This window comes from Chrysochloris asiatica, unplaced genomic scaffold (genome assembly GCF_000296735.1).
Source record: "Chrysochloris asiatica unplaced genomic scaffold, ChrAsi1.0 scaffold00194, whole genome shotgun sequence".
In the NCBI taxonomy this organism is placed as follows: domain Eukaryota; kingdom Metazoa; phylum Chordata; class Mammalia; order Afrosoricida; family Chrysochloridae; genus Chrysochloris; species Chrysochloris asiatica.
The window spans coordinates 2,782,564-2,791,945 of NW_006408712.1; positions in this window are offsets into that span (position 1 = coordinate 2,782,564).

Consider the following 9,382-nt stretch of genomic DNA (forward strand, 5'->3'; position numbering starts at 1 on the left):
CATCTCTCCACATCATCATCTCTGCCTTCATCTCTGGTGTCACTGCTTCTCTGTATAGGGTCCTGCACTCCACTCTTCTCCCTTGAAGGCCCCTCTGGTCCTCTGGACAGCAAAATCAACCACTCCCTTCCTTTTGTTACAAAATGTCTACCTTTACAGTTGCAACACTCACAGTCAGTCCTGATAGCAATTATTCACTATTGTACCACAAGAGTTTTAACCCCATCTCCTTTCATCAGCTCCGTCCAGACAGGTTGGCAACCACTCAGTGGAGATTCTGCCTCCCCCTGTACCCTCTGAAACTAGGTTCCCTCTTGAAAGCTTGTAAGCCAGTCACTTTGTGTTTTTGTAGGCCCCCCATTTTGGGTAGCCAATGTCTAACTTGCCCATCCCTATCAACCCTGTGTACCTAGGGGGTGGGAATGATCCTCGCTGTAAAGATTCATTCCCACTTTTGAGCTACTACATCCATAAGTATAGGTCAGAATCATCAAATTGTAGTGGATTACTCTTTTTTTTTTTTTTTTTTTTTCTTTCTTCCTCTAGTTGAATTCTGGTCATCCAGCCATTGAAGCCAGGTCAAATGGGTTTTATCTGCAAGTATGGGTGTTCTTGTGCATCTCCCATCAATTCATATTAGCGGAATGTTTCACTCTGTACTCTAGTCCTATGTGGCCATGTCCCTGTTCCTGGGTTCAGGATTCCCCAGGTCTTGCCATACTGCTGGCCAACCAAGTCTCAATCCACATGGACAGGAGTCTGTTGAATGTGGTTAGATTTAGCTCACAACTTCATTGCTGTTTTCCCCCCACTTCCCCTTATCGGTGACCAGCGTGGCCACCAGTCAGACCTCATGTCTGCTCGTGTATTCCCCTTGAGTCTTAGTCTAGGTAGGGGGTTTGCCCTGAGGAGACTTGGACACTTGCCTTGATGTTTCCTGGGTGAACAACTTGCTTGTTCTTGTAGTAGTCAGTCAGACTGCTGATATTGTTTTTTTTTTTTTAATTTTCCTGTCGGTCTTTCTTTCAAGAAATATCTTCTGTTCTAGCCACTCCAGGCTGGTCTGCTTGTCCTTTCAAGTGGAAATTTACCACTTCAGAAGATTCTGGATGGGGTTAAGGATTCCACCTATAGAAACTGTAAGCAGGAAAAATCAAAAACAATAACATCAGTCTGATTGACTACTGCAAGAATAAGCAAGTAATTCGCCAGGGAGCCATCAGGGCAAGTGGTCGGGTCCCTTCAGGGCAAACCCCCTTTCAAGATTAAGACTCAAGGGGAATACACAAGCAGACATGAAGTCTGACTGGTGACTACATTGGTCACCAATAAGGGGAATTGAGGGAAAAACAACAATGAAGCTGTGAGCTAAGTCTTTGTTGTTTTTCCCTCAATTTCCCTTACTGGTGACCAATGTGTTGGTCCATCTTTCTTTCAAGAAGTATCTTCTGGTCTTCTAGCAGCTCCAGACTGATCTGCTTGTCCTTTGAAGTGGAAATTTTCCACCTCAGAAAATTCTGGATGGGGATCCGGATTCCACCTATGGTTTTATGCAATGCAAAGGCTCTGCAGGAAGCCTCCTTCCCTGGGCAAGTTTTAGCCCCATTTTAGTTATTCCAATCAGTTATAGGCAGAAGACAGATTTACAAGCTTTCTATGGTGATGTTTCTGTCTATTCCTTTCTGTCCCCCTCAAGTATCTATTTTACAGTGGTAGGCAAGGGAAACCAAGATTCAAAAGACAGCCAATCATCTTAACATTGTTGCCCCTCTTTAACCCATTCAAACCATGCCTCAATCCCTGTGTCCGAGTCCTGTTGTTCCAAGGTTGTGCATACATCATTATTTACCTCTGTCCCACTTAGCCCATGCACACCTGCCTACATGTTCTCCCATTTGCATAGTTCTTCCAATCCCCTTCCCCTTCTAGTGTATTGCTCCCCACCTCCAGCACCCAAGCTATCTTGTGTCTATTCCTTACCCTGTGCTCCACCTTCCCCGCCCTCCCCTTACCCCACTGCCTACACCCTGGTAACCAACAAAAAAAAATTTTCCCCCTTTTAGTAGGGGTATTTTTTCTTAAGCTTTTACAATAATGGTGCTATGTAGTATTTCTCTTTTGTGACTAATTTTCACTCAGCATTATGTCCTCAAGGTTCATTCATGTTATGTGGTGGCTTGCAGCTTCCTTGTTATTCTTCAAGGTAGCATAATATTCCATTGTGTGTATATATTCAAGTTTGTTTATCCATTCTTCCATTGATGGGCACTTAGGCTGACTCCATCTTTTTGCTATTGTAAATAGTGCTCCTATGAACACTGGTGTGCATATATCTACTCGTGTTATGGCTCGTATTTCTTGTAGATAAGTACCAAGTAGAGGAATTGCTGGATCATAAGGTATTTCTATTTCCAACTTTCTGAGGAAGCGCCATACTGTTCTCCAGTTGGATCATTTTGCAATCCAGCCAGCAATGTAGGAGGGTCCCAATCTCTCCGCATCCTCTCCAGCATTTACTGTTTTCCACTGTTTTGATCTTCACTGTTATTGTTGGTGTGAGATGATACCTCATTGTTGTTTTGATTTGCATCTCTCTATTGACCTGAGATTGTGAACATCTCTTCATGTTTGTTGAATGCTCACATCTACTCCTCGGTGAAGTGTTCTTTGATTACTTTTTGGTTTGAATAATTGTATTCCTCTAATTCTTACTTGGGGCAGTGTTTCTATCTGTTACGTATAATGTTGTTTTGAGTTAGTATGGACTTCAGACACCTAACAACAACAACAACAATCCCTCTAGGGAACACTAGTGGTGCTGTAGGCTAAGCATTGGACTGCTAACCAAAAGGTTTGCAGTTCAACCCCACCAGCTGCTTCACAGGAGAGAAATGAGGCTTTCTGCTTCCATAAAGATGTACAGCTTTGGAAACACTCTACATGGTTGTTATGAGTTGAACTGACTTGATGGCAACTAATAACAGCAGCAACGCCTTCAATTTTTAAATTCAACTATGTTGTCTTAATTTCCAGAGGAAAAAATCATCACTTTAAATTAAGATGAATGGTTATAATAAAGTTAGGTTATTTCTTATTTTCTGATAGTCGCCTCTCCACCCCCACCCCCGAATATGACCTTCAGCCTAGAGCTACCTGTTGATATACCACCACCATATCAATGAACTCTAGAAAGGCTAAATAATGTTTGTACTCATACAGAAGAAATCACCTGAAATACTTCCCCCTGCCTGGAAGAAAGATTCAGAAGTCCTTAGGAAGATACAGATCTTTAAGAAATAAAACTTGACTTAATGTTGCTGTTGTTAAGTACCGTGGAGTTGGTTCTGACTCTTAGTGACCCTGTACAGGGTTTCCAAGACTGTAAATCTTTACAGGAGCAGAAAGCCTCATCTTTCTCCCATGGAATGGCTGGTAGTTTTGAACTGCCAACCCTGAGGTTAGCAACCTGATTCATGACCTTGAGGTTAGCAGCGCAATTTGTAACCACTACGCTACCAGAGCGCCTTGATTTAATATATGGTTCACTATATGATTACATAAATAGCTCAAAGTACTTCTGAAAAATGATGGGGCAATTTGAAAGCATTTATAAAAGTAATCGGATTTAGACTGATTGATAAAAATCTGAATGTAAGACAACTTAGTATTTCTAACTGCAGAATTAGTTTCTGTTCCTTCCTGAAAGCGGCATTTTCCTTAAATTTAAAATACAGCAGGAGAAGACATACAGCTTCAAGAACTAAATAGGACAGGTGAGTAGGTCGTAAGTTTTAGTGTTTGCTTCCCTGCAATCTTTGCCTCATTCAAAATGTCTCTCATGCTCTGGCATATCAGTCAGTTTTCAAGAACAGAAACCAATTCAAACCCCATGCAAAAAAAAAGGAAAAAGAGAGCAGCTAGATGAATGGGTGGGTTGCAGGCTATTTCATGCATTCATGTCCAGGATGTGGAAAGTCAGTGTTGAGGCTTTTCGGGAATGCTGCCTATTTCTCCCTCTTTTTTTTTTCAGCTGCTTTTTCTCACAGATCCAAAATTCCTAGGGACGGAACTAATTACCCTTATTTGGTACAGATAGTTACCCTTGTGTTAATCAACCACAGCTGTGTGGCAGGAGTTCCGTAGTATAGAGGCATGACATGTCCTACTACAAGTGTTTGGGTAGGGAGTAAGTAGTGAGAAGCAACTCCTAGAAAAGATGTGGTGGGCAAAAAATTGAAATCAAATGCTTACTATCCCTGCAACGAACCCTGACTGTACAGTGGGTAAGCATTGGGCTATTACGAAAAAGGCCATTCAGTTTGAACACATCCATGGAGAAAGATGTGGCAGTCTGCTTCCTTAAAGACTTGTTAAATGCCATTGAATCAGTTCTATCTCATAGTGACTCTGTGTATAACAGAACAAAACACTTCCCAGTCTTATGCCATCTTTACTAACTTGAACTCGTTGTTGCAGCCACAGTGATAATTCATCTTGTTGAGGGCATTTTTTTCTCTTTCTACTCTACCAAGAATGATGTTCTTCTCCAGGGTCTGGTCCCTCATGTTACCATGTCCAAATAATGAGAGACAAGGTCTCAACATTGTCCATTCTGAGAAGAAGTCTTTTTTATTAAAGTTTTTATTGTGACTACAGTGATAGTTTACATGGGAGAGCATTGGTTTTAAACTCATTCTATTGTGTTTCATTTCATTGCAATGATTCCAATCCTCTCTATGCATCATCATTCAATAGTATTTACTTCTATTCCCTCTGGGATTTGTGTGTGTGTGTGTGTTTAATATACACAAAAACATTCAGGAATGTATAATCATTTAGACAACCAACCAAAGGGCACATTCTGCAAGCCTGCCTCCTGGCCACCACCACACAGAGTTTCTCTTTCCATGAGTCTAGTGTCCTCAGCTGATCTATCTCTGTCATCATCTCTGCTTCCATCTCTGGTGTCACTGTTTTTCTGAATAGGGTCCCACATTCTGCTCATGCTCTTCTCCCTTGATGGTCCTAGGGTCCTCTGTTCCTGGAATTGAGGATTAACTACTTTCCCCTACATGTTACAAAACTTCTACCTTTACAGTTGTGACAATTGCAATTAGTCATGATAACAATTACTCACTTTTTAATCATAAGAATCTTATTCCCATTTTCTTTCACCAGACCCATCTAGACAAGATGAAAACTATTCAGTGGGGACTCTACATTCCCCCGCATACTCTGAAACTAAATTTTTTCTTGAAAACTTGTAAGCCAGTTACTTTGTGCCTTTATTGTCCCCCTCCCCATTTTAGGTAGCTAATGTCTAAGTTGCCCGTCCCAATCAGCTCTGCTTACAGAAGGGATAGGCTTGATCCTTGATATGAAGATTCTTTCCCTCTCAGTTGGTATTTTGAGCTACTACATCCATAAGTATAGCTCAAGTTTTTGAGGAGTATTCTTGTTGTACTTCTTCCAAAAGAGACGTATGTGTTCTTTTGGCAATTCTTGGTATATTAGTATTTTTCACCAACACCATTATTCAAATGCATTGATTATTCTTTGCTATTCTTTAATCCATATCCAGCTTTCCTATGCATAGAAGGTGATTGAAACTCCCATGGTTTGGGTCAGGTGAATCTTAGTATTCAAAGTGACATCTTTTCTTTTTAATATTTTAAAGAGGTCTTTGTTAGCAAATGTACACAAATACAATTTGTCATTTGATTTATTGACTGCTGTTTCCAAGAAAAATCAAGTCCTTAAACAACTTCAATGTTTTCTGTGTATCATAATGTTGTTTATTTAGTCTTTTTGTTGTTGTTTATTTAATAATTAAAAAAAAAATGTTGACCTGAAACCCTATACAGGGTTGCTATGAGTCAGAATCAACTCAACTCGACAGCACTTAACAATGACAACAAGCCATACTGATGGTACTCATTTATCTTCAACAATAAGTGCTTTAAGTCATCTTCGCTGTCATCAAGCGAGGTTGTGCCATCTACATGTCACAAGTTGTTAATGAGTCTTCCTCCTACCCTGATTCTACATCCTTCTTCATATAATCTAGCTTCTGAGATTATTTGCTCACTAAACAGACTGAATAAGTATGGTGGGAGCATAACACTGACACACATTTTTCCTGATTTTAAATCATGTGTATCCCCTGGTTTTATCTGAATGACAGCTTTCTGGATTAGGTACAGGTTCTGCATGAACACAATTAAGTGTCCTGGAATTTCCATTCTTCTCAGTATTATCATAGCTTGCTATGATTCACACAGTTGAATTCCTTTGCATATTCAATAAAATAAACATTTGCAGCCTGGTAAATCCTGCAGGGCAGTTCTACTTGGTCCTGTAGGATTGTTATGAGTTGGAGCAGACTTTATGAAATGAATTTGGATGCTAATTTTTGTTAAGCTATACTTGCTACCTTGTTATCTCTTCTGTCAACTAACTGTAACTTCAGCTTTGTATGAGCCCTTAGTTTAATCTAACTTGTCCTTTTCTCCAATGACATATTTAAGAGCACTTCAAAATATATATGAATGCATGTTAAGAGTGGTTAAGTCCTTGGCTGCTAACTGAAAAGTCATTCCATCAAACCCATCAGCCACTCCATGAGAGAAAGATGCAGCTGTTTGCTTCTGGAAAGATCTGTAATTGTTGTTAAGTGCTGTCGACTCATTTGTTGTTGTTATTATGTGCCGTGGAGTCGGTTCCAACTCATAGCGACCCTGTACAGGGTTTCTGAGGCTGTAAATCTTTACGGGAGCAGAACACCTCATCTTTCTCCCACGGAACAGCTGGCAGTTTCGAACTGCTGACCTTGCGGTTCACAGCCCGATTCATAACCACTATGTTACCAGAGCTCATAGTGACCCTATATATAGGGATTCTGAGGCTTTACAGTGTCTCGGGAACAGAAAGCCTCATATTTTCTCCTGCAGAGTGGCTGATAAGCTCGAACCACTGACTTTGTGCTTTAGTTGAGTGCTTATTGTGTGGAACCACTGTGCTCCCTTCTGTAAAGATTACAGCCTTAGAAATTCTATGAATTAGCTCTGCTCTGTCTTACAGGGCTTTTAGGGGCCAGAATCGATCCAATAGCCATGGGTTATGCACATGAATGGTTGTCTGTTACACTGTGTATTTGTAATCTATAGAAACAATGCATTCGACATGGCTATGGACTTGGCTTGTGTATACATGTTGTTGTTCTGTACTGTCTACATGATTCCAATTTTGAATGGCTCTACAAGACTACTGAGTGGAACTGTACCATAGAGCTTCTGAGGTTGAAACTTTTATTGAAGCCGGTTGTCAGTTCTTCTCTTCTACAGAGTGGTTTGTGGGTTTGAATCACTGACCATTCAATTAGTAGCTGAGTACTTAACCCTTGTGCCACCAGGGCCCCTTTGTGTGAAAAGACAGAAAGGTAGAAGTATTTGTGAGAGATTTGAAATTTTTGTGGTAGAATAAGTTTTCGAAGCACTGAATGAACTAAACAAAAGTGCACAATTTCTATATTGTATGACTTCTTGGGATCTTTAGTGTGTTCATGTACATTACATATCCATAGGAAAGAGTTACCATTAGTTTCTTAAATGTATTAACTATTCTTAAATAATTAACAATGGTTAAGTACTCAGCTACTAATCTAATGGTTCAGTACTTATCCTACAGTGCCACACCATGAGATATATATACATGAATATAAGGTTGGTGATTCAAATCTACCAGCTGCTCTTCAGAAATCCTATTCAGGGTTGATATGAGTCAGAATCAACTGCACAGCACTTAACAAAAACAACAAACATATATATGTAGTTGTTGTTACGTGGTTCCAACTCATAGTGACCCTATATAGGGTTTCTGAGGAGTGCCTGGTGGATTTGAATTGCCAACCTTGTGATTCAAACTGACCTTGAGGTCCAACGCTTATCCTATAGAACCACACCAGGACTATATATATATCTCAGTGTAAAATAATGTACTGGACCGCAATGGCAGAGATTTAAACTCACCAGCTGCTCCTCAGAAACCCTATACACAGTTACTATGAGTCAAAATTAAGCACCATGGGAGAAAGATGAGGCTTTCTGCTCCCATAAAGATTTACAGCCTCAGAAACCCTGTACAGGGTTGCTATGAGTCGGAACCGACTCCACGGCACATGACAACAACAACAACATGTGTATGTATATGTAATTATAAAAATGCATGTACATATTAATACATGCCCATGGTATTTTCGATAGCCTCACTTGCATGAAAAGCTGGGCGTTGAGTAAGGAAGATCAAAGAAGAACTGGTGCATTTGAGCTGTGTTGGTGAAGGATATTGACTATACCATGGATTGTGAAAAGAACAAGCCAATCTGATTTGGAATAAGTACAGTAGAATGTTCTTTAGAAGTGAGGATGGGGAGATTTCACATTACATACTTTGGACATGTTCTCAGGAGGGACCAGTCCCTGGAGAAGGACATCATGCTTGATTAAAGTAGAGGGTCAGCACAAAAAGAGAAAGGCCCTCAAGGGGCTAGACTGACACTGTGACTGCAACAGTGGACTCAAACAGAACAACTGTTATGAGAATTATGTGGGCCTGCACAGTGTTTCATTCCTGTGAGTTGGAAACTACTCAAGGCACCTAACAACAACATCATACATCATACATGTATACATTCATGCACACACATACACACACATACATCAAGTGCTGGACTGTGGACCACGAAATCGGTGGTTCTAGCCCACCAGCCACTCTGTGGGAGAAAGATGACACTTTCTGCTCCCACAAAGATTTTAAAAGCTCTGGAAACCCTATGCTGGGTTGTTGTGAGTCAGAACCAATTTAAGGGCACTAACAACAGCAACTACAGTAATCTATATGTGGCATTGTAGGATAGGAACTGGACAGCTATCTGCTAAATTGGTGGTTCAAATCCACAAGCTGTTCCTTGGAAACACTATACAGGGTCACTATGAGGTGGAATTAACCCAATGGCACTTAGCAACAATATATATGTTGGACTCCTGGTGTGGTGATGTAGGAAAAGCACTGGATTGCTAACTATAAGGTCTGAGGTTCAAACCCACCATTTGCTCCTCAGAAACCCTATACAAGGTTTGTGTAAATCAGAACCAACTCCAAGTGCCACTGAGTCTGTTCCAACTTAAAGCAAACCCATATACAATTTCCAAGACTTTTTAAATCTATATGAGAGCAGAAAGCCTTGCCTTTCTCCTGCAAAGCAGCTGGTGGATTTGAAAGTGGACCTTATAGTTTGTAGTCCAGTGCTTATCATATTGAGCCACTGTGCTCCATATATATATATATATATACACACACACACACACATATATATTTATAATAT